The sequence below is a fragment of the Balaenoptera musculus genome, chromosome 2, assembly GCF_009873245.2.
Source record: "Balaenoptera musculus isolate JJ_BM4_2016_0621 chromosome 2, mBalMus1.pri.v3, whole genome shotgun sequence".
Lineage (NCBI taxonomy): Eukaryota > Metazoa > Chordata > Mammalia > Artiodactyla > Balaenopteridae > Balaenoptera > Balaenoptera musculus.
Window position 1 is genome coordinate 93,142,897 of NC_045786.1, and position 26,082 is coordinate 93,168,978.

Sequence of the window (26,082 nt, forward strand, 5' to 3'; positions counted from 1 at the left end):
CGCTGAACAAGCCTTTCCCCTCTAAGTGGTAAGAAGAAGAGTTTATATTATCATTGCTTGTCTTTTCTCGAATTTTAGGGACTTACATCTTTATTAGTAAGCTTTAATATACTTCCATTGCCATTTAGAAAAATATGCTCTTAATATCTCAATCTTGTAGGCGTGGGGATTAGGAAGTTTTAATAATGGCACCTTCCAACCTAACAATATATCACTAAGCCTCAAGTTTATTCCTTATAAAAGGGTTGGCATAAACAAAACAATTACAGAGTCTGTGCACCTCTGCCTGTCATGGTGCCAAGAGGAGCAAAGGGAAGAGGCAGTGAGAGTCCCGTTGTGGCACCCCTGTCCCTTCCTAAGCAAACTACTAGCCCCATGCTGTGCTCCACTTTCTGTGTTCATGGTGTGGAAGGAGAAGAGCTTATCTCTCCTGTAGTATCTCTGGAGTTTATGAATAAGAAAAAGGGTAACAGAGAGACACTCATTTTAAATTTTACATATTCTACCAAGTGGCCTTAGTCTTCCTCATGTACATTTGGTTTGCTACATAGATTAGGAAAGTTATCTCTGATCTCTTTGACTTGTCCACAAACACTGTAAATAAGTACATTTCTTTAGTGGGAGCTGAGTAAATATTATGGACTTACAAAACGGGAAAACATGTAATCATGGCTACAATTGCAGGTGAGACCTAAGTGTTGTTATAACTAGTATTTGCAGAGTGATTTATAATTTGTAAAGCACTTGTGTATCCTTGTTTGCATTATGCATTCAGGTTTCCTGAAGGGTACTCATTTTCCTTTAATGCAATATTCCTAAGGGAAGCTTGAGAAAAGCTTACTGCCCCTAATGAGATCCAACCACCCTTCTGGTTTCCTATTCCTCCATTCCAACAGTGACCGTGTCCAGAAAAGAGCTGGATTTTTATCTCAGTCAGGAGAGACTAAGTTAGCTGCAAGGTAACAAACCCCCAAGTCTCTGGTTATTAACAACCAAGACTTATTCCTCACTTATGCTTTATGATCATCATGGGTCAACTGGGAGCTCTTCTTTACCTGCCAGTTCTCAGGGGCACAGGCTCATGGCAGCTCCATCCTGTGGCGCATCATCAGTCATGGTGGCAGTGGTTGGCATTGTGGAAATTCACACAGTGGCTCTTTAAGGCTTCCACCTGATATGACACATGTCGCTTCCACTCACTTTGTGCCCCCGCCTGTCCTGGTACCTGTTGGTTTCATTGGCCACTTAGCCACACCTAACTTCAAGGATCTGGGGACTCTACCATAGAGTTAGAGGAGACTTACTAAATAGGATACACAGAAAGACCAGTACCAAGGGCAATCCACAGGAGGAAATCTTGCTTATGAAACCTACTTTCATAAGTAGGTCTTGTTAATAACCAGAGACTTCGGGGTTTGTTATATTGCAGCTAACCTTTCACAACGTCTCTACTCCTTACATTCTTAACTGGGAAAAGCAGGGCCAAGTTAACTACCTATGAAAGTTGTTGTGAGATTAAATCAAGTGTTAGTTGTTTGGCCTACAGTATGCCTCAATGTATGTGAAATACAAACACAGATTCATAAGCATGACTACCAAGGGTGTGGCAGTATATACAATGATAATAATGCTTAATATCCACATAGAAATTTATATTTTCCAAAATATTTTTAATTACATGAATCTCATGTAATCCTTAGTTAAGCTTTGTGACATAAATTAGAGCTAGCAAAGGGCCAAATGGAAAAGAGCCTAGAGTGAATTGAGACAGGTGTGACTGTCATGACTACTATAGATAGCTTCAAGGAGGTCAGGTGACCCTTGAGCCAATATTTGATGGAAGATGTTCACTTCAGTTCAGAAATAACTACTGAATGCAAAGTGTGTATTGTACATCTACTATGCAGCCCATGCTGTGTCAGGACTTGGAATGAGGGTTACAAGTGTTGTCACAGAGAAGCATGGGGGTATCAGGCAGTAGAGTGGCATTTGCATGGCTGGCTTAGTGTCCCACCCATCACTCGTCAATGATATCACTTCTAGCAGCCAGTGCCTCGAAGGTTTAATGTTATCTTCCGTAGGAAGGTTGTTTTGCAATTTCAGCAAAAACTTTTCTTCATTGTGTTTCCAGAAATGTGAGTATGTCATTGCTAAGACAAGTTCAGGACAGTTCAAATGAAACTAAGAGACACTGACTTTGAGTGAATATTTATGCTCATGGTTAATTACACGCACTTTCACATGAGACAGACCAGGGTTCAAGCCCCAGCTGCTTCTACATAAACTGTGTGATCCCAAGAAGGTTGCTTAACTTCAGTTTCCTCCTTGTGAAAGGGGACAAAAATAGTACTTACACTTTTAGTTTGTTTTGACAATTCAAATGTTACCCATTATACTAATTATTCCAATCTGGAACTTTAAGTATATATTTATTAAAATAACTAGCAAATATTAAGATGACATTTCTTTAGAGCAATTTATTAGTAGAGAGTTTTCTGTTCCTTTGCCCTGTTTCTAAAAACTTCTCCACAGCACATTTTCTCTCTCACATATTTCTCTAATATTTATCTTTGTTTCTTTCTGATTTGGGAAGAAAAATCAAGAAAGCAAAATACCCATCCCTTTGATTTCAGGGGTAAAATAAAGGAAACAGGAATGAAACCACAGGGTCTTAGTTTAAAGAAACAGTTTGTTGCTGTTGTTATGCTTTATTTTGATTTGCTCCTTTTAAAATAAGTTCAAAATCTCTTGTTTAACACAACCTTACCATGTATTTCAATTTTAGTTTTTCATTCTCCAGATTAGAAGTCCTTTATATGTATCTCCTAACTGGTACTACAAAACTTCCTGCTCCTGTCTCCCAGACACTTGCTGAACATTTAACTGCTGAAATTCCTCTTTAGATTTGAGGACATCCATGAGTTTGGACTTCTTTCTTCTTTTGGTGTTTCTTTCTCCCCAACTGTTGCTGCTTTTTATGTAAACATTTCTAGGCTGCCTCACATGGATTCCTGTATGGTTTCCCCCTACAAACTTGTTTTGAACCTGAATACTTTCCATTTAGGACCATTCCGTGTTTCCTATCCCTCGGCCAATTTAGACCCAATGCCCTAGTGTTCTTTCCATTCAGTGAGTTGGGTGACAGCTGACAGGAGGTGACTAATGGATGGGCAGCTCACTTCAAACCATACTCTTGCAACACTGAGAGTGATGATCTTGCAAAAATAAAAAAATAAAATAAAATAACAAGGCTTCCATCTTGTGGGAACCCTCTCCTTTCTCTGGACCTCCTTCTGGGCAATGGAAACACTCCCAGCAGGCTGAGTCGGCTAACACAGCAGCTTCTCTATATGCTGTTTCCCGAGTTGGGTTCCCTCTGCCTGTTCCTAACAAAATGTCTTTCAGAGACTAGACGTTGCTCACTGCTCTGCCAGGCTCTGTGTGAATGATATTGTGCATATGCGTGTATGTGTGTGTCTGTGTTTGTGTGATTTTAAGAAGGTAAAAAAAAAAAAAGAACCAGAACCCTAATGGCAACTGGGTAAAGCTCAGTTTGGAGATGTATAAAGGGGTCAGAGGTGCTTTATTCCTTAGTTTTGCTTCTAAAGAGTCTCCTGCACGAGCATTTCATACTGAGTTTTGGAGATGATGCCATGTGTTAATGCCTTAGACCAAGCCTGAACTCCATACTTCAAAGCTTCCTCCTCAAGCCTATGTGGATAGAACCAAAACTCAGTCTAATCCTCCCAGAAGCCAAAATGTTTGAGAAGATTCACTTTAGAATTGTTCATAGAAAAATATGAAAATAGTCCATAGTTTTATGTTAAAAATAAAATCTGCTACATTTTATTTGGGTACAAATGGGTCACAGTACTGTTTGTTTTTACCTGGCTCACCTTTGAAATAAAGATCAGCTCCATCAGAATACCAGCAACTGTCTCCTTTAGGCTATATAATTTCTTTTAGAATTTAGAAAACTATAAAGGATTCCCAAATAAAACTATTTGAGCTTTGAGTTCATTGCTAACTATTGAATCAACTGTGGAAGCAAGTCTTGGGGAAATATTAGAGACAAAATTTGGCAGATGCACTCATAGAAAATATGTGACTTGAAATTTATTCAGAAATTAGACAGGGAGAGAAAATATGTGGCATTCCTGTTGTCCTCCGTTACCCCTCACTCATGGAGGTCCTACTAACCAAGCTCCACGCATCTAATGGGCATCCTGCTCAGGGCAGTTTGCCAGTGGTCCAGAGAGGACCACTAAACTTCAAGATAGGCCTGAATTGTTCAGCTGAAGACTTGAGGTAATTGTCTCCACAGCAGCTACTAGAAGTTTGTCCTGAAGTGACTTTATCTGCCTTTCCCAGGCCATTACGTGGCGATCACAACCCGTTTCCAGAAACTGGAGCCCCTGTGGCTCTGGGGCTCTATTTTAATTTCTCACATTTCTCTAATTCATCTTGATTAGGAAGGGGAATTTGGCATCATTGAAAATGGAATGAAAATATAATGTGTTCATGCTTTAAGTATCAAACTGGACACCCTGTCTCCCAGGAAGTCCATTGGGAATCTCCAAGTTTAGTTAAATGACTCCTATGATATAATTTCACTGTATCACTTAGCACAGTACATTGGAATAATTGGTCAATCTATGTGCCTATCACATCTAGACTATATGGCCTTTGAAGGCAGGTAGGATTGTACTGTTAATCAGGGCCAAGCCAAATCTGAAGCTGTGCTCTCCTTAGAAATCAGGCCTGCTTAGAGAACAAAATGTCAGGGCTCCTCAGCTGTCTGTTTGCATAAGTGACCAAGAGGACCCTTGGGAAAGAACTTGCCCTAAGAAAAGAAGGAACTAAGATATACCCAGTTCATGCCAAGAGCAGTGATGATTCTGAGCACTGTAACTGAACCATAGATTCTCAGCAACTCCAGGCTTTTGTTTGAGATTTAGGATAAATTTGATTTAAAAAATAAAAGCAAGCTAAAACCCCAAGGAGTTGTTTTACTGACATCTCTTACGTATGTTGAGGGTTCCAGGTTTTGGTAACATGAATGCTAGAATCTGGGCATGCCTCCTGTAATATTGGGTACTAGTAGTCTCTGTGCAGGCCTTAGGCACAGGTGGAGATGGGGGACCCCGGCTCTGTGGCTCGGCTCTGGAGAGGAGGAGAAGAACAGACATCACATGGTAGCCCAGATGCTCAATACACAAAGCACCTGCCAGTCACCTGTAAGGACTTCCAGATATGTCTGGGAGGAATTTGAGAGATGTTTGAAGTTCCCCCAAAATGTTAGAGGTCAGAACCAGAGAAGTAGTGGTGTTTCCTCATGTTTATCTTTCGGGTAGGATGGCCTAGAAAATACAAATATTTTGTGGTCAGTTCTCTGGTGTCAAGGACAGCATCTTATACATAGAAGTTTAGAGTTTTTAATCAGTTAATTACTGGCAATAGGCATTATTATGTAAAGCTTTTGTTACTGATTTCCATTTTGAATAAAGACAACTTATTTTAGTTCCAGAGTGATTTCTCTCATGCTCTAGGCAAAGGGACCATGAATATGCATTATGCTCACATTGGGAATATTCTTGGGAGTCAAGACAGCATGACGACTCCATCAGAAATCCCATTTTCAGAAAGTACATGAAGATTTTCATAAACCTCTACTGGCAATAAGGAAACATCGTTTATTCATAATGTTGGCAAGTGAAATCATTATTTTCATTAAACTACCTCTTTGAATACAGGAACATTTCTGTGCTTGGAACAGTCTCAAATTACTTTTCAAGGGTTAACTGTAGCAGAGTGAGTCCTCTCATTTTCTGAAGAACTTTGGGTTCTGAAGCTTAAAATACATAGAGATGGTATACTTCCATGTTTTAACCTGAACTTGACTGAGAAGAATGGAGGAAACACTTTTACGATTATAAACAAATGTTGGAGTTGTATGATGGTTTGTGGCTTCTTGGGTCTGGCCAACTCTCAGATTCTGCTGAAGTTTACTCTGCAAAATGTCAGATGGTTCAATCTTCTCTCATAGGAAAGCATTCATTGCAAGGTACTGTCATTAAAGGAGTTATTTAATAGTAACCCCTCTAGTTTAAATAATAATTTATACATTTACATTTCTTTCACATGCCTAATCTCAATTTGAATGGTTAAAATCTTAGTGATCTGTCTTAGCCCTCATACATCTTTGGCTGGGGTTCATTGATTTTCTATGTGCACACATTTCAGATTTGGATAATGTTTTCCAAGATCCCGTTAAATGTATCTAATTGGTTTAAGCACACAAGTTACAAAAGCTATATGTAGTGTACTCAGTAATCATTACATTGCAGGTTCTTAATTAGTCTGTAAATTAATGCGTGAGGGCTGTCTCTCCAGCTAGTTTATAGTGACACTGTCACATTTTCTATTCCCCCTGGATCGGCATACACTCTGTACCTAACAGGGCCAATAAATTGAGCAGATTGTGTATATCCTTGGCTTTAGGCTTGGAATGTCCCTTGTTGCTGCAAACAGTATAGGGTAGGTCCAGAGTCGGATTCCCCCAGCACTTTATGACATTTGCCACTGGAGCTGGTAAACTTCTCCAAGATTAAGGTCTTAAAAAGAATAAGCTCTTTCAAATGAGAAGACATACTCATTTGTTACGATTTTTGCTAAAGGGCAAATAAGAGTTTCAACTAGAGTTTTCTTGGTGTGATCATTCTGAAAATGAATCCATTCAATTGATATCTTTCAGTTATAAAGTTCAATTTTTTTCAATTATCTTTCAATTGAATTTCTCACTGTTTGCCAGAGAGACTATGGAACTGAAAGGACAAGGCCATTAGAGCCATTTGGTCTAGAACCATCTGGTCTAGAGTCATCATTTCTCTCATTAAAGAGGTCCAGGAGGATATATTGAAACCCAGTGGAGGTAAAGCAACACCAGAAAGAGTAATAAAGTTATATTTTAACTAATGCCTGTAATATTATTGTGTGCATTATCCTAAGACAAGTTTATATTCCTAAATGCAAGAGGTAGAAGTGCCTAATGATATGTTAAATTTTATTCATTCAGAGATACCTCTGGGTATACAAAAAAAAATTCAATCTGAAGTTTAGCCAAGATTCTTTTCTTTTTTACGCAAAGATTTGAAAGATTTGGAAGCAAACACTTCTTTTTGGGACAAAGCTTGGCTATAAGAAAAACAAAATGTTTTTAGCTTTTTTTCCCCAGTAATTGCCTTATATAGGGAAGATCTGATCCTATCATTCTTTATTTTCAGTCCTCACTGGCTCCCTGTTGCCTTCAAGATAAAATTGAAATTTCTTCATATGGCATATGAGAGCCTTTCTGTGCCAGGCATTATACTAGGCCCGTCATAGAGACTATCTCCTGTCATTCCTCACAAAATCCTTAGAGAATAATAGCACTATCTTCAGTTTAGAGTTGAGAAAACAGAGACTCAGAGAGGTTTCCCAAAGGCACTCTATAGTTAGGTGGGCATAGCTAGGATATCTGACACCAAATATTGTCCAACCATACTTTGCTAGCCTTCCAACTTCTTTGCAGAAGTTACATCAAAAATGCCTGGAAAAAGACCGATAGATAGACAGATAGACAGATATATAGATAACATGTCGAAATGATGATATTTTGGATGCACTAGATTAAATAGAGTATATTATTTAAATTAATTTCACATGTTTACTTTATACATGTTACTGCTATAAAATGTAAAATTAAATTTGTGGCTCACTTTATATTTCTACTGGACAGCTCTAGTCTAGCTAGAAATGAATTCTTTTCATATTACCTTCCCAGGAGGCCTTAGCTTTAGGGGAGTATTGGAAGAGAAAGGCATCTTCCAAAAATGCAGAACAAATTCTCATTTGTTTTCTTTAATCTGAGGTTTACTGGGGATAATATCTTTCCAACACATGTGGCCTGAGAACACAGTTGAACACAGAGCTGCCGAGGGAACTGGCTGTGGCTTTCAAGAGCTGTGATTTCCTACGGAGAGCAGGCTGTGTGTCCTAGAGGAGTTTTGATCCCATTTTTCTGTTACTGTGTGTTCAAAGCAAGGCAGTATCCACAGAGCACAAGAATATAAAGAGCGGTGATGAATACCCTAGAGCTCTAAGTAGCAGCTTTCTATGATGGATCCTGGGTGAGGCAGAACAGCTCCTCTGAGTGAGAGTAGAACTCTGTAACACCAGTTAGGTGTGCTGTAGATGGTGTTCCTGGTGTAGACTTCTTCTTTCCAGGACTCACATTAAACTTGAGAGCTTAATCTCTATATGAAGGTCTGACATAAAACACATAAATACCTGCACTCTAAAGAAATGGCTCAAACATGATAGAAGTCTATTTTTTACTCGAAATCCAAAACAAGAGTTTTCAATTGATGGCAGGCTCTTCTTCAGGTGGTGATTCAGGGATCGTGGCTCCTTCCTTCTTGTGGCTTCTCTCTCTATAACACATGGCTTCCAGGGTCACAGTGTTCATCTTTATCAAGCTGGAAAGGAAAAGGCTTGAGGCTCATACTTCCATGACTTAGAATTCAGTTGTAGTCTATTTGTGGCTGTTGGAGGAAGAGGACCATCTGGTGGACACAAAGCATTCTTTTACAGAGTTTATCCTTCTTGTTCATCAAATACTAACTCTTCCTATACCAAAAACACTAATTCTCTCCCCAAGGGAAACAACACAAATTTCTATTCAGCCACTGTACCTAGCTCAAACTCTAGGTCATGTGCAGTCCTGTCATTTGTCGATGTTTTGAACTCTAGGCTCAGAAATTTACCTTAAAAGTAGGCTTTAAACACACACACACACACACACACACACACTCACACACATGCAGAGAAACAGCTTAATGATGGAGTAGTTTCTGATGCCAGAACAGTGGATTTCTTTGACAGGTTGAGTCTAAAACAATTTGATTCAGTTCCTTGATATCACATGGACAAATTATAATTGTTTGGTAGCTTTTCCATTGATTGAGTTGGCATCTTACTAAGGATAGCCCCAATGCAATGCTTGTATTTCCTTCCTCACAGGAGCGTAGAGAGTCACTAACTTACACTTTCCTCCATATTCCAGTTTCACTGTCATTCTACACATCCCCACTCCAACCTCCAGGTCATTGCCATCCCCAGAAGTCATGACTAAACATGGACAAAAACCTCCTCTCAAGGCTTTGTGTTTGTTTGTTTTGAAAACAGTGCTTTGCTTTTGAGGAAGTATGTATCTGGAAGGCAGGAGCAAAACTGAGCAATCCTTGCTTACGAGGGGGTATCAGCTCTGCCCCTGAGTTTCCATTCAGCCTCCATTCTCAACTAGAAAGGCTTTGAAGCTTCTCCTGAAGCCAAGTACCACCTCCTAAGAACAATACACAGTATTTCTCTTCTCCCATCTTCTCCAGTCCATACCAAATAGGAATGGGAACAAGAATATACAAAATGAAAACAAATATATTCAAATGGCTGCTCCAAGAAGTGGGCCTAAATCCTCTACTTACTATGTGCAAATATGGTTAATTATTAACTACTCTAAACCTCAGTTTCTTCCTCTGCACAATAACAATCATCTCCTTCAGAGATTTGTTGTAAAACTTCAGCAAGAAATATTAGAAACTATTAGAGCACAGTGCCTAACCCATAAGTACCCAATTCATGATAGTTTCTTTCTAACTTTTCTTACTTCCGCTTCCTTCCAACACCCTCCCGACTGCAACACATCCACATACCCTGCCCACCTTGACAGTGGTTTTCCATATCCTGATCACTAGCTCAGGCTGCTGACATTGGACGTGCTTTTTCATACTCTCCTGCTGCCTCAGCACATCCTTAGCCCCCAACTGAAGATGCTTAGGAGATGTCCTTCCTCCCGATGTTCTGTCAATTAGTCCTACCACAGTCTAGTCTATTCCATCTAGCCCCAGCCCACTTTTGTGTTATGCCTGTGGCTATTGGTAGCAAGAAAATCAGTGACCACACTCACTGGAGACTAAATGCCAGCCCAGGGAACCAAGAGTGAACTGAGATCTGGTGAGCTGACATGAGTGTGTATGTGAGAGAGAGAGAGAGATGTTGAGTGAGAGGATATGTGCAAGAAAATGTAACTGAGAGAAAGTACCATGAGATTTTTTAAATAAGAAGTTTGGATGAAGTATATAAGCCAGAGGATACCTGGGAACAAATGTGTGTGAGTGATACAGAAGGAAGAGAGAGCAATAAAGAGAATCCAATAGGTTGTGTCATTGAATTAATGTGAAAGAAGGAGAAAAAAAGTCAGGAGTATAGTGGTGAATGGAAAAATAGAATTAAAACCTGTGGAGATATATATATATATATATATATATATATATATATATATTCAATTTTATGGAATTGTGTCATGAAAATAACTTGCTTCTTCCAAAGCTTAATAATTAGGAGTCAATCCAGAAAGAGAACTCAATGCTCTCTAAGCAACTCCCCTTCCCCAGGGGATAAGTATAGCTCTGGTTAAACAATCTAGATATAGAAAAGACCAGTGCCCTTAGGAGATGAAGGCTTGATTCATGATTAATGGTGGCCAGTGTCAAGTCCAGGAAGCCTGCATCTGCCCTTGACCACAATCCTTTAAGGCCAGATGCCATTGTCTTATATGGACCTCCATTGGAAAAAGGAGTATATTTCTGGAGTCCCCACAAATACCGTAAGTGGGATACAGTCCAGGTTCAAGTCAGCTCAAATTCAAAGGAAAGGATTTTTGTTTTGATAGGAACCAACTAGGTCAGAGAGAAGCAAACAGGAGCATAAGTACAGACTTCCTTTTTCTATAGAAAAGAGCCTGTGCTCTTTGGTGGTCCACTTTCTCGTGAAGCCTTCTGAGAGCATCTCAGAAGGGACTTTTTCCTGATATTTTCCCATTATCACCTGTTAGCACTTGGTGACTCCCAGCAGATGAACTGGCTTTCCCAGAGCTGTGCCTTTATCACCACTGGGAAAGCAGAATAGCTGTCTCATCAGCCTGACTTTATCCTCCTGGGGTTTCTCCTGGCCATTCCCAATGTAGTGGAGCTTTTTGATGCTAATGGAGACAATTCACAGGAGAAGAGTTTCTTTGACTACCAAAGCTTCTGGCTCCACAAACTGCCCAGTTCCAGACAGTGTGGAAAACCCTTGGTACAGTAACAATAGTGACAACACAAAGGACTACTGCTATTAGTATACAAATGGAATCAGCACCACCCCATATTTCAAGCATTCTCCTGGAATTGTAACATCTGATTTGGAGACATATTTCTTATTCATTGACAAAAGGCAAAGGAAAACTCCAGTAACATCTCTACAACCTTACAGAGAATGAATATAGAATCAGATTTGAAGATCCCACTTTCCTTAAGGTGTACAGCAATGCAACTCAGTTAAATGTGGAAAAGAGAAAGTGGCAGGAAGCTCCAAGAGCAAAACTCCAGCCAAAGTTCATTTCATTGTAGATTTCCCTCTGTCCCACTTGGGGTTTGGGGCATTTTTTTCAAATTGTGTATCCAAAACACATCCTGGAAGGTTAACAGTGTCTGATTAATCCTGCTAATAGCAATTGCACTAACCCCAGGGCATTATGAAACCACTAGTAAAGAAATTGGTAATTTAAAAAAAGTTTTTATTTTGAGATAATTGTAGATTCACATGCAGTTATATGAATAACACAGAGAGTTCCCCCAATGGTAACATCTTAGAAATGTTATCTCTGCAAAACTGCAGTTAAATATCAACCAGGATATTGACATTGACACAACCCACTGATCTCACTCAGATATTCAGATTTCTCTAGTTTTACTTATATTCATTTATGCATGTATTTAGGCCTATGGAATTCCATCATGTGTAGGTTTGTGAATCCAGCTCCACAGTCAAAATATAGAACAGTCCCATCACCACAAGGATCTCTTTCGTATTACTCATATCAAAGTAACATTCCTCACTGAGTGGTTCAGGGGAATATTTGTAACTGAGGTACTATAAAAAGAGTGAAAAAAAACCCAACCACATTCTGGTCTTATAAACCAGTGATTATTACTCTTTCATGGGAAATGAAACTAAACAGCTGATTTTCTTTCCCTTAAATCCATCTGATGACCATTTTGGGAGATTATGCTAGATACTAAAAAAGACACATGGTCCTTTAAAGAGAGAAATATAAATAACCAATGGTATTTCAATAAATACTATAATAGAGGGACATACAAAGAACCAGTAGAAGAAAAATACTCAGTAAACTAATATTTGTAGCTCTGTTCAATACGCCAAGTACTAGAGAAACACAAATGTGTTAGGATACGTCTAGCTCAAGATTCTCTGGCAGAGACAATTTTCCTTTTTCTCTGCTCAATTCTTTCCATCAGAATAAAACCAGACCAAACACACATAAACAGAGAAATATAAAATGCTGACATAGGTCATGGAGAAACGTAAAGGGTGGCAGAGCCCTATTTGGATTGGAATGATTTTCTAAGGTCAAAGAATTGTGAAATTATTCAGCAAGGTCCCCACTAATGAATCTGACCCACTGAGAGAACTTTTGTACTTTACCTCCAGCACTTCCACATGACCATCAAATCAGTCAGAACGCACATGCTTAGATCAGTTAATTAAATTTAAGAGCAAAATTTGCTTCTGACTTGTTATGAAGAAATTTTCAATGTTCACACTAAAAATTAGATTAATGAGACCCATATTACCTTGTATATACCTGACAAATATGATGTTCGTAATCCAGAGGTAACAGTGTTTGTGTGTGTCTGTTTCCTCCCTCAAAACTGTCCTAACAAAATATCTCTTTGTGGAGGGGTTCTTAACTGTATAAAAGAAATGTATATGTGATCCTTTATAATCTAAATGGAGAAAAGAGGTATTCACATAAAACAATACAGTAGGTATTGAGAAAAGTGTGATGTATGTATGACTCGTAACAGTGGGTGGATGCAATTTGGAGAGGGTAGAACTTGAATCAGGCCCAAGAGTTGGATAGGTAAAGAGCAAGGAGGAAGTGTGTCCTTCAAAGGGAAAATAGATGGGTAGGTGAGAAAATGAGCAACACGTATTTAAGAACAGTGAGAATCCAGGCTAGTCTAGAGTATGAAAGTCATACGGGGAATGTGAGAGTGGTGGGCTGTAGGGTCGATGGCCTGGATTAAAATCCCAGATGTCCCACTTACTAGATGTATGAAGTAGGAGGTGAATTAACCTCTCTCTGCCTCTGTGCTTTCACCTATAAAATGAGGAAAATAATTGTACTCCCTTTGTGGTTTTTGCTGAGTGTTAAATGAGATAATTTGTAAAAGTTACTTCTCAGAGTGCCTTGCATAGAAGTGCTTACGGTATTATGACTATCATTTTTACTCTGTTACTTATGAGACAATATTTTGGAGAGCCTTAAATGCCACCTTAAAAAAAAGTTAGATTTTAACCTTAGGCAATGGCGTGCCCATTGTAAACAGAGCAATAAGTGGTAAGATGTAAGAAGGTCTTTAGGTCAACGCTCTTGAGAGAGTGTGAATTGAGAGAGGGAAAAACCTTAGGAAGAAGAAAAATCATCTCAGCTTGAGTCAAAGAGAGCCTGGTTTGGAATAGGAGAAGAGAGAGACTTCAAAGGGAAACTGTTTGGACCTAGGGGTTACTACTACTATAATTGAGAAGAAAGAAGTGACAAAACTGGCCCTGTTTTTCAAATTCCAGAAAATAGTGTCTCATAAGTTAGATAAAAAAGGAAAAATATAGTGAGTTTAATTATGGATAATTGAATTGAAGGTGAGAGTAGAACATTCTGTATAAGTCAGGATTCAACCATTCATCCGGAGGAGTAGAACCAGTAGGGGAGAGATCTAGATCACATATTTATATACATGTATGTTATATATACACATAAACATACACATAAAAATATGACATATTCATATTAATTTCATAGATATATATCATATACATATTATATGCATTTATTTACTTGTTATGTGGAATTGGCTTACACAATTGTGGACGCTGGCTAGGCAAGCCTGACTTCCAGAGAGCAGGCGTTCAGGAAGAGATGATCACAAACTGGCAGGAATCCTATGAGTTCCAGCAGAAGCTTGAAGTCCACAGGAAGAGCAGGTGTGGGGGAAGGAAAAGCATGCTGGCCTGCTTGGTGTGTCTGATCTTCAGGGAAGACCTATTCCCTGGATTAAGTGAGCCTCCCTTCCCCCCTCCCCCTCCCCCACCCCCACCCCTAGGGTAATCTCCCTTTTGGCAAACTCAAAATCAACTGATTAGAGGCTTGAATTACATCTGAAAATCCCCTCATCATACGTAGACTATAGTGTGATTGAATAACTGGGAGACGGTATGTATGCATGCAACAGAATGGCCGCTGCCTCCTGCCTGCCCTCCAGCTCTCCTTGTGGCCTACCCTAATCAGAAACATAACTTGCCTAATATCACAAGCTGAGAAGTGAAAATCATCGTTTGAACTCAGGTTTGTGTTATTCTGAAGTCCCAAGCCCTAAAATACTATGACATTTTTCAGCCACCCCTGGGAAAGATTTCATTAATACCCCCAATTTTGCATATGCCGTAACTGTTACTTTGGGAAAATATGAATGTGCACGAAAGTAACTGAAAGTAAAATGAAAAATTAAAATGTAAAAAAAAAGAAAAAGAAAAGAAACATATTAGAAAGGAGTCTGGGGAATGCAGCTCATCCTAGCCAAGTTCACATCTCACCAAGCCATCCCACATTCCAGTAGAGATGACCTATACGTTATGAGAAAAATAGACTGAAAATGAATGAAAGATGCAGAAAGGTAGTAAGGATTTGAGTTATTAGCAGAGAGGTGCCAGTTGGATTTATGAGACAGGAATTGTTCATCAGGAAAGGAGAGAGAAAGAAGTAGCGTCAACTTTGGGCAATGCCCACAATTAAGCTACATTAAGAAAAACATAAATAGTAAAGTAGTAATGTGCTAGTATGATAGGGAGAGAACCATTAGAGGTTAAGCAACACAGAAGAAAAGAACACATATTGTTAAATCACTCTCCTTTTTAAAGCATCTAATGGATCCCCATTGCCTACGGAATATAAACAGTACATACCGAAATTGGTATCCAAGGCCCTTCACTAAATGACCCCTTCCAGTTTTCTATCTTCACCTTTAACCACTCATCCATACTCATGACCCCTCTGCTCTAACTCCATCAGACTACTAGCTGTTTCCCAGCTACAACTGTCATGCTTTGCTTCTTCTCTTGGAATGCCCTTCCTCCTCATTTTCACCCAGCAATCATGTATTTTATGTAAGATATTACATAAAATACCTATCCTATTCAGAAATAAGAATAGGTGTATTCTTCTGCTATAGCAATTATTCTATAAATATTACATTCCATGGTTTTACTCAATTTTCAATTTCTCAAGGGTGCAATTATGGAATATTTATATTTGACCCCTAGCCTGTAGCACAATGCTTAACAAATAGCAGACATTTATTGCATATGAAGGAATGAATCAATTATTGAATAAATCAATACATTAAAATATTTAATAGGGGCCCTCTGGAAATGGTGAGTCCCCCCTGCATTGTTTTATAACTCAGAGACTTGAGAAATGGAATTCTTGGCTAGGTATGAGAGCACAAGTCTTCATTTATTTATTCACTCATTCATTTGTTTGAAAAAATGTAAGCTATCCTATTAAGAGGCACGATAGAAAAGGTGTTTGGCAGAAGGTCTGGCTTCACATTGCCCATCAGTTGTCACCTTAACAGTCAAGAAGAGAAAATGAAATCCTCAAGCTTCTTCTTAAGTTCCTACAATAGGTAACTGAATCTGAAATGTGGGAAAAGTGTGGACCACATTTAGATTGGGGAGTTCAGGTGATGCGAGAGCACAGACCTACACAATGAGGTCTCATTGGTTCTGGTTTTTGAGGCTGATCACAAGGGACACCAGAAACAATTCTGAGTTGACAGCCTCTTCTCATCTATATGACCAAAATTCAGGGAGTATAAACAAGGTTCGTGCTGATGGTTAAATGCCCACAGGAACCCCTCAAAGGTAGCCACAGTCAGAAGGAAACATTCCTAAGTTGCTACTTATGGGTTGTCCTACTGCATCAATCCCTTCCTGTGGCACTTTCTTGTGCCCAGTCATGGTCTGTTCTAACTGCTACTAATTACCCACAATTTTACACATTTTATCTTAGGCAACAGAATGTTGAGATCCTGGTCACCATGACATTCTGCTGTCCTTGTCTATTTACTCTCAAAATGGAGCAGGGGGAAACCAAGTGATGCCCTGCGGGTCACATAGGTATCAAATGTATTTTTCCCTGACTCCACAGTAGTAGAGTAGCCCTTTCTCCTTCCAACTGTCAGGTTCATTTACTCCTACTAGGGTGGTGAATCCTTTCCTTGACTGCTGGTCTCTTGGCCAAGGAACCTGAACAGACTGGGTGACAGCCATATCTTAAGGTTTAATAAATCTTTTGCTGTGTTTGTCCCCTTATAGAAGTGTTCCTCCTTTGGGAAACAAGACCTCCAATTTTGATCCAATCACAATAGTATTGATCTTCTATTTTATTCTTAATATATTCCAAACAGACATATAAAAATAATTGGTCCAAGGCTATTTTAAAACTGAGAGTCTAAAAAGAACAAGAAATAGAAATTAACAAAAGAAACTCTAGAATCTAGAGAGTAGGGGTGTAGGTGATTCAGTAAGAAGAACACTGAGATATGGGTTCAAACCCTGGCTCTGTCACCTAGTGTCAGTGTGAGTATGGACAAGTTACTAAACCTTGGTTTAGTCCATTACTAAACAGCATCAACACTATCTACTTAACAGGATTTTTGCAAGGATGAAATTAGATAGTTGCATAGAAGAGTCTACGCTACAAAGACATTCAATGCAACATTCAATACAACAGTGCTGGGCCCTTCCATTTTGCTTTCTATAATGACCCAGGGATTTCTCAGCCAAAAGAGAATATGCTAGTTATTCTGCTTCATCTGTGCTCCCCTGTAGCTCTTCCTCTCTTAATTACGATCCAGAGTGACCTCTGGAAAAGATAACCTAGGAAACCACAAAACAAATATAGGAGTGTTTAAATTTTCTTAGTAATAAAAATAACCAGAGTGACTGGTCTTTCTCAAGAGTCCTTGATGCATGACTAAGAGAATTTTGAAATGTCTTTTTAAGTTTGCCTACTAGGGATACAGATATTTTCCCAGCAACCCACTTCTATCATCCAAAGAGCTGTGCCTTTTCTCAGAGGATTTTTCAAACCTTCTTCAAGTGGCTGTTTTTGGAAATGAACTAATCTGTTTATAGTGCTGAAACTTGATATGAATGGATTTTAATATGAGCACCATGATGATAGTGAATACATAGATGTGTAGATACATGTATACATAAGGGGTTGCTTGTTTAAGGCTAGAGCAAAAGTGAGAGTGAGAAAGCTAGAAAGCTAGTTCAAGGGGTTGTGGGGAGAGAGAAAGAGGGAGGAGGCTACAGGTGGTAAAGAGTTTTCTATGTTGATGGAATAAGTGGTGTAAACTGGTGATGGGAGTGGTACTACTTAGAGGGTAAGAACTTTGGCTTTGAGTTTATATCCCAGCTCTGCTTTTCACCTAGGCACACCTCTGAAACTTTCTAAGTTTTGATTTTCTCATCTGTAAAATGGGCATAATGTTAGTACTGGCTTTATGGAGTTGCTGAGATGGGTAAATGATATGATGAATATTAAGTGCTTTACATAGTGCCAAACACAAAGTAAGCATGAATTACATGGAACTTTCTTTTGCCTTCCAAAAAAGACATTCCAATACTGAACTAGATTCTTGCAGAACAAAGAAACTTTCCCACTTATAGTTTCTCACTACTGGCACCTCTGCAGGATGTTTATTGCCCTTGACATCCATTTCTACTCTTTCTTTTACCTGCTTGTATCTGGAAGGCTAAAAATGATATTTCACCCTTTACTACACAACTAGGTTCTGGGTATGACATAGCTCTACCAATGAAATGGACTCACTCAGTATAGGGACAGCACAAAGGGGTCAGCCTCCTGATGCCCGGGGGATATCAGGTAAGATCAGGAGAGGAAGAACATTTTGGGGGGCTGGATTCTGCATTCCAGGACCAGGTGACTGATCTGTGAATGAGTGTCAGGCAATTATGGCAGCAGCAACAGTGGAAGCAGCAACAGTTAACTCTTTCCAGATCTCAGCATTGTTATGGTGGTACTACCTTGGAGCAAGTGTCCTCTGCTCCTCAGGCCCTTCCAAGGATTTTGCAGGCACCAGTTACTCTCTATGAAATTTCATTTGCTTAAATACCTGGAGCCATTTCCAGTGATTTAGCATTAAACCTTGAGTCGTACAACATCTGTCTGAGCTCTTTCAGTGTCTTTTACTTCATTGCTGTAGAAGCTGGAGACTTTAGACAAAATGGATCTTGCCGTATTTATTGGCTACTAGGTGTAGGCAAATGATGGGTATTGTGATAAGAAACAACAGGAAAAACAAAACCCAAGCAACAATAAGCATCAAACTCCAATCCCTCCGTTCACAAAACTTTGCAGAAATAAGGCACCAGACACATTAAAAGACTTTTGTGTTTTGACCGAACCATTTGGACTCTTCATTAGCCTTTGAGGATCATCAAAAGATTTGAGTTCTCAGTGGGCCACTCCTATGAATACGATTCAGTCCATGTTTGGAGTAAGGGTGCCTACCAGACAGGATCAATGTCAGTATTTTCAAATTGTCTTTCTCTTTTGTTCAGAAAACCTGTATACTTGGATGTGTGTGTGTGTGTGTGTGTGTGTGTGTGTGTGTGTGTGTGTGTGTATAAAATAGTTATTTGCTGAATGCCTCCTAATGTAACCAGATACTATTCTAGGTACTGGACAGAAATGGAAAAATCCTTGCCTACATGGATGTTACCGTATAATGGGAAAGACAAACAAAATAATCATCCATCAACAACAAAAAAAGCAATCCATCAATAATAGATTGTCAGATAGTGGTAGGGGCTATGGAGAAAAATCAAGCAGATAGGGATGGAGTACAGTTTTGTTAGGATGGACATAGAAGACCCCTCTGATAAGGTGACATTTGACCAAAGATCCAGATGAAGGAAAGCTGCCAACCATGCATATATTGGGGGAAGAGCACTCCAGGCAGAGGGACAGCAAGGGCCAAGGCCCTGAGTTGGGAAAGTGCTTGCTGGGTAGGTCATCAGGGAGATCAGGAGGTGTGTGACCAAAGGGAAGAGCGGTAGGTGATGAGGCTGTAGAGAAGGGGGCTAGCCCATGTAGGGCCCTGGGAGCCTTGGTCACTACCTGCGATTTTAAGAGTGATGAGAAACCATGAAGTGGAGTGACATTATCTGACTTACATTTGAGGATCATTCTGACTTCTGAGTGGAGGAGAAACTTTAGGGACTGAGAGTAGAGGGAAAGAAACCACGCATGAGATTATTTCAATAAGCTTGGTATCAGACAGGAAATAGACTTTGAGAGAAAGATTGAGGGCAGGTGGTTTGTTTGGAAGTGTGTTCAGGAGTAGCATGTGTAAGGGAGTGAGGGAGGCAGGACTGGGCAGAGGAGAGTTTGAACCTTGATTCACTCGCAGCAGAGGCCTCAGCCAGTCCCGCAAGCGGCAGGTTTATACCTTCAGGTAACTGAGGCAAAGGGGCTCAGGCCTTTGTATCCTCTCATCAAACAATTATTAGATGTCGAATGCCCCCGGGGAGTGGATGTCACCTTGAGTGAGGCAGCTCCCTTTGCTGACAAGTCAGTTTCTGAAAAGGGACTAAGTTGTGAGCCATCAGTAAGCAACACTTCCAATAGTTGTGGAAATGCACACTTCAGACACAAAGGGGGCATCTGGATGTCTACAACGATCCACCCCTTGTGTCATCTGCACCCATTTACTTCCTATTTCAGCCCATCTGGCAACAGTTTCTCCAGGATGCTGATCTATCTATTTTTCTGGGGAAAAGACTTGTCTCATGGCCACAACTGAAACTCACCTTCCTTACTCCCCATTCTAGATTCTTCACACTTGGCTGGTACTGGTAGTTTATGTGGTGGAGTGACCCAGACCTCATCTCTAAGAGATGTGAGCCCTGGTCACCATGCCCTTCTGCTGTTCTTGTCCATTTACTGTCAAAATGAAGCGGAGGAGAAAAAAGAGATGCCCTATGGATGGTGGAGATGCCAAATGTATTCTTCCCTGACTCCACTGTGGTAGGGCAGCCCTACTTTTTCTTAGCCATCAGGTCCACTTACCTTTACTAGGATGGTGATTCTTTTCCTTGCCTGCTGGTCTCTTGACCAAGGAGCCCAAAGTGACTGAGTAGCAACTCTACCTTAAGGTTTAATAAAACTCTTGTGTTCCCTGGTGGAAACGTTCCTTATCTGGGACATGACCTCTAGACCCCCAAAACCTAAAGTTGTAGTGACGGGAAGCACAAATTCCTCAAGTGCATCACTGAAAGTAGAGGGAAGCAGAGTTACTCTTACTTCCACCATCTATTTCCCAAATCCATGTGTTTTCCTTTTTGGTAATACGACACCATATAATGACCATTGATTTAAGGTAACAATTTCTTCCTCATCTCTAAGCTGGCACCAGAGTTGCACCTTCACAGGGACAGTCCATAGCTCTATCAAGTCAGATGTTTCTGGGTGCTGTGGCATGTGGTAGATCTGGTAGAGCCTGTGGTCCCTAGTGTAGTAATTAGCAGTGCTGGAATTTAATCCAGTTCAGCTCAACAGTAAAGCACATTTCATGGTCATTTTGTCACTGTTTGACCTCTGTCCTATAAAATGGTTTCCCTAATTTGCTGCTGTGTGATACTGGATCCCATGTTGGTGGATCAAACTCTGGTTCTTTGAATAGTGATACTGGCTGAGGCCCTGCAGGCAGAGAAGGCAAACCTATAACCAGAATATGAGTTAATTCCAGTCAAGTAAATCATACCCATTTCTGGATGGAAGGGAACCAATGTAGTTAAATTGCCAAAATGTGACTGATTTGTCTCATCAAGGGATAGTGCCATATTAGGGACTCAGGTTTGGTCTTTATTCTTAACAGATTGGAAATTCAGTGGCAGCAATAGGCAAAGCAGCCTTGATGAATGGAATCCTGTACTGTTGGGCCCAAGCATAGTCTCCATTCTTGTGACCATGGCTATTCCATTAATACACCCATTGTGCCGGCTTTGAGGTGACCAATGATGGGATGGCTGTTATCCTCTGCCCAGTACTTCCTTTGAAATAACGTGTAATGCACACTTTGGTCCTAAAGGGAGCTATCTGAGCAGTGCAGAATAGCATCAACTATACTAGGTAAGAGAAAATAATGGCTCGATGAAGTGCATGTTGAGTGTGAGAGAAAGAGAGAAGTTAAGAAAAACTCCCAGGATTTTTACCTAAGCATCATGGTGAATAGTGGGACTATTTGTGAGATGAAAAGATGGGGGGAAGTGCAAGTTTGGAAATGGGTAACAGGACAAGAACTCAGGAATTTAGTATAGGACATATCAAGTTTGAGATGCCTATTAGCCATCCGAATGAAGCTGTTGAGTAGGCAACAGCTACTCAATAAAAAAATAAATAAATCAGTTTGGATTTTAGGGAAGAGGTTTAGGTTGGAGAAGCAAATGGTGAATTCATCAATATAAAGTCTAAAAGTCAGTAATTAAGATGTTTCACCAGGCAATATTCTTCAAAATACTCATTTTTAAGAATGAAGAATAAACCCTCAAGGTGACAAGACAAATACAAGACAAAATTCTAACTGATTTTGCTAACAATGGTTTAACTGAGTGAGCTAGATCAGAGATCTCCAAAGAAACTTTACTAGAAGAATTGAGACTCGTTGATTTTATTTTAAGCCTTTGCAGAGCCCTTTGTCAGGATAACATAGTATAGCATTGTTAAGCAGAGAGCATTACAAAGTTGTTTGGCCTTTTCAAAATTCACATCAGTCTAGCTTGATCCAAACAAGCCAACTTCTCTTTACCAGAAACCCCATAGCCTGCTCACTTGGCGTGGGGAGACGTCAGGAGCCACGGACTGGGTTACCCCCACTACAGAAGGTGGGAGGGAGAGATTTCCCCCCTTCTCTGAAGTGAGTTGATTTGCTGCATGATTTCAGAGGCTGAGATTCAGCACACAAAGGTTACATACTATATTTACTGAGTGACTCATTAGGACAAGAATGTGGGTAAAGGGACTCTCTGATGACATTCCACAGCTGTGCTATTGTCTCTTCAGCTGTGGCCTGCACTTGAAAGAGGGCAGGTGGCTCTTGCTGGACTGAATCCGTATTCTCTGTCTGATAGCCCAGGCAGGGGCGCATGTGACTTTATGTGACTGAAATGCGTTCTTCCTTGGTCTACTGGTTTTCTAGAATATCTTGCTCAGTGTGAAATAAGCCTCCTGACATTAGAATTTTTAATTTAGTATTTTGCTTCCCCAGGAGTCATTCTCGGTCATTCCCAAACTAATTGCTTATTAGAATAACTGGGAACATTTTTTTTTCTTTTTTTAGAAAATGATTACAAGTCTAATCACCTTATAAAGAAATTACATTATTATTGACTGTTCTTTACAATGTACTTTTCATCCCCATGACTCACTTATTTTGTAACTGGAAGTTTTATCTCTTAATCTCCCACATCTATTTCACTCATTCCCCCACTACCCTCCCCTCTGGCAGCTATACTTATTTGCTCTCCGTATCTATGACTCTATTTCTGTTTTGTTATGTTTGTTCATTTGTTTTGTTTATGTTCATTTTATTTGTTTCTCAGATTCCACATATAAGTGAAATTATATGGTATTTGTCTTTCTCCGTCTGACTTTACTTCACTTACCCCATGTTGTCACAAATGGCAAGATTTTATTCTTTTTCATGTAATATTACATTGTATTTATGTATATGTATATATATATGTGTGTATATACATATATATATATATGTATATACACACACACACACACCACATCTTCTTTATCCATTCATCTATCAGTAGGCACTTAGGTTACTTGCATATATTGGCTATTGTGAATAATGCTGCTATGAACATAGGGGTGCAAATATCTTTTTGAGTTAGTGTTTTCATTTTCTTTGGAAAAATACCCAGAATTGGAATTGCTGGATTGCATGGTAGTTCTAGTTTTTAATTTTTTGAGGAACCTCCGTACTGTTTTGCATAGTGGCTGCACCAGTTTACATTCCCACCAACAGTGCTCTAGGGTTCCCTTTCTCCAATTCCTTGCCAGCACTTGTTATGTATTGTCTTTTTGACATTAGTCATTCTGACAAGTGTGAGGTGGTATTTCGCTATGATTTTGACTTGCATTTCCCTGATAATTAGTGATGTTGAGCATCTTTTCATGTGTCTGTTGGCCACTTGTATGTCTTCTTTGGAAAAATGTTTTTTCAGGTCCTCTGCCTGTTTTTTAATTGGGTTGTTTGTTTTCTTAGTGTTGAGTTGTATGAGTTCTTTCTATATTTTGGAGATTAATCCCTTAACAGATATATCTTTTGCAAGCATCTTCTCCCGTTCAGTAGGAAGGCTTTTTGTTTTGTTTATAGTTTCCTTTGCTGTGCAAAACTTTTTAGTTTTACATAGTCACATTTGTTTATTTTTGCTTCTGTTTCCCTTGTCTGAGAAGACATATCCAAAAATATATCACTATGACCAATGTCAAAGAGTGTACTCCCTGTTTTTCCTTCTAGGAGTTTTATGGTTTCAAGTCTTACATTTAAGTCTTTAGTTCATTTTGTGTTTATTTTTATACATGGTGTGAGACAGTAGTCCAGTTTCATTCTTTTGCATGTAGTTTCCAGTTTTCCCAAGACCATTTATGAGAGAGAGTGTCTTTTCCACATTGTATATTCTTGCCTCCTTTATTGTAGATTAATTGACCATACAGGTGTATGGTTATTTCTGGGCTTTTTATTCTATTCCATTGATCTATGTGTCTGTTTTTGTGCCAGTACCATACTATCTTGATAACTGTAGTTTAAAATGAGGGGGTGTGATACTTCCAGATTTATTCTTCTTTCTCAAGATTGTTTTGGCTATTCAGATACTTTTAAGTTTCCCTATAAATTTTAGAATTATTTGTTCGAGTTCTGTAGAAAATATTATTGGTATTTTGATAGAGATTACATTAAATTTGTAGATTGCCTTGGGAGTATGATCATTTTAACAATGTTAATTCTTCCAATCCATGAACACAGTTTATTGTTCCATTTGTGCCATCTTCAACTTATTTTATCAGTGTCTTACAGTTTTCAGATTACAGGTGTCTTTTGCCTCCTTAGTTAGATTTATCCTTAGGTACTTTATTGTTTTTGATGCAAGTATAAATGGGATTGTTTTCATAATTTCTCTTTCTGATAGTTCATTGTTCGTGTATAGAACTGCAACAGATTTCTGTGTATTAACTTTGTATCCTGCATCTTTACTGAATTCATTTATTAGTTTTAATTGTTATATATATAATGTATATATATTTAATGTATATATATATATATGTTATATATATAATATGTCATCTGCTAACAGTGACAGTTTTAATGTTTTCTTTTCAATTTGGATGTCTTTTGTTCCTTTTTCTTCTGTGATTGTTGCGGCTAGGACTTCCAATAGTTGCATAAATGTGATGAGAGTGGCCATCCTTGTCTTGCTCCTGATCTTAGAGGAAATGCTTTCATCTTTTTACTGTTGAGTATGATGTTGGCAGTAATTTTGTCATACATGACCTCTATTATGTTGAGAGTTTTTATTATAAATGGATGTTGAATTTTTTCAAATGCTTTTTCTGCATCTATTGAAATGATCATATGATTTTTATTCTTCAACTTGTTAATATGGTGTGTCACATTGACTGATTTGTGGATATTGAACTATAATTGCATCCCTTGGATAAATCCCACTTGATCATGGTATATAATTCTTTCAATGTATTGTTGAAGTCAGTTCGCTAATATTTTGTTGAGGATTTTTGCGTCTATGTTCATCAGTCATATCGGCCTGTAATTTTCTCTTTTTGTACTGTCTTTGTCTGATTTTGGTATTAGAGTGATGCTTGCCTTATAGAATGAGTTTGGAAGTATTTCTTCCTCTTCAATTTTTTGAAATAATTTGAGAAGGATGAGCATTAATTCTTATTTAAATGTTTGGTCGAATTCACCTGTGAAGTTGTCTACTCCTGTAGTTTTGTTTGTTGGGAGTTTTTTTATTACTGATTTAATTTCATTGCTGATAATTGGTCTGTTCATATTTTCTATTTCTTCCTGATTCAGTCTTAGTCTCTCTGATTCAGTCTAGCTCTCCCTTTGCCCCATTCCAGGCATTATCCTCTCCAAAGTAATCACAATCCTGACTTCCACCCCCATGGATTAGCTTTGTCAGTTTGTGACCTTTATATAAATGGATTCATGCAGTGTGTATTGTCCCTGACTTCTTTTGTTCAACATTGTGTTTGCAAGACTCATAAGTCTTTTTTCCTGTGGTGATAGTTTGTTCATTCTCATTTTTTAAATAGTATTCTATGAGTGTACCATTATTTATTAAACCATTTTGTGGTTGTTAACTTAAAAAATTTTTGTCTATTATGATAGTAGTGCTATGAACATTCCTAGCATGCCTTTTGGTAAAATTATGTATGTATTTCTGTTGGTTCTTTTCCTTGGAGTAGAATTGCTGGGTCAGATGGTATGCATATGTTCAGTTTTAGCAGATACTGCCAAATAGTTTTCCAAGTGGTTCTACCAGTTTATACTCCCAGCAATAAGCAAGAGTCCAGTTGCTCCACATCCTTGCTAATACTTGATAACATGAGTCTTTTTAATATTAACTATCTTGGTGGGTATTAGTGGTATCTCATTATGGTTTTAATTTGAGTTTCCCTCATGAATGTTGAGAATTTTTTATTGTTTTTATCATTTGGATATCTTTCCTTTGTAAAGACCCTGATCAAATCTTTTGCCTATTTTTCTATTGGTGTCTCTCTTCTTACTGACTTGT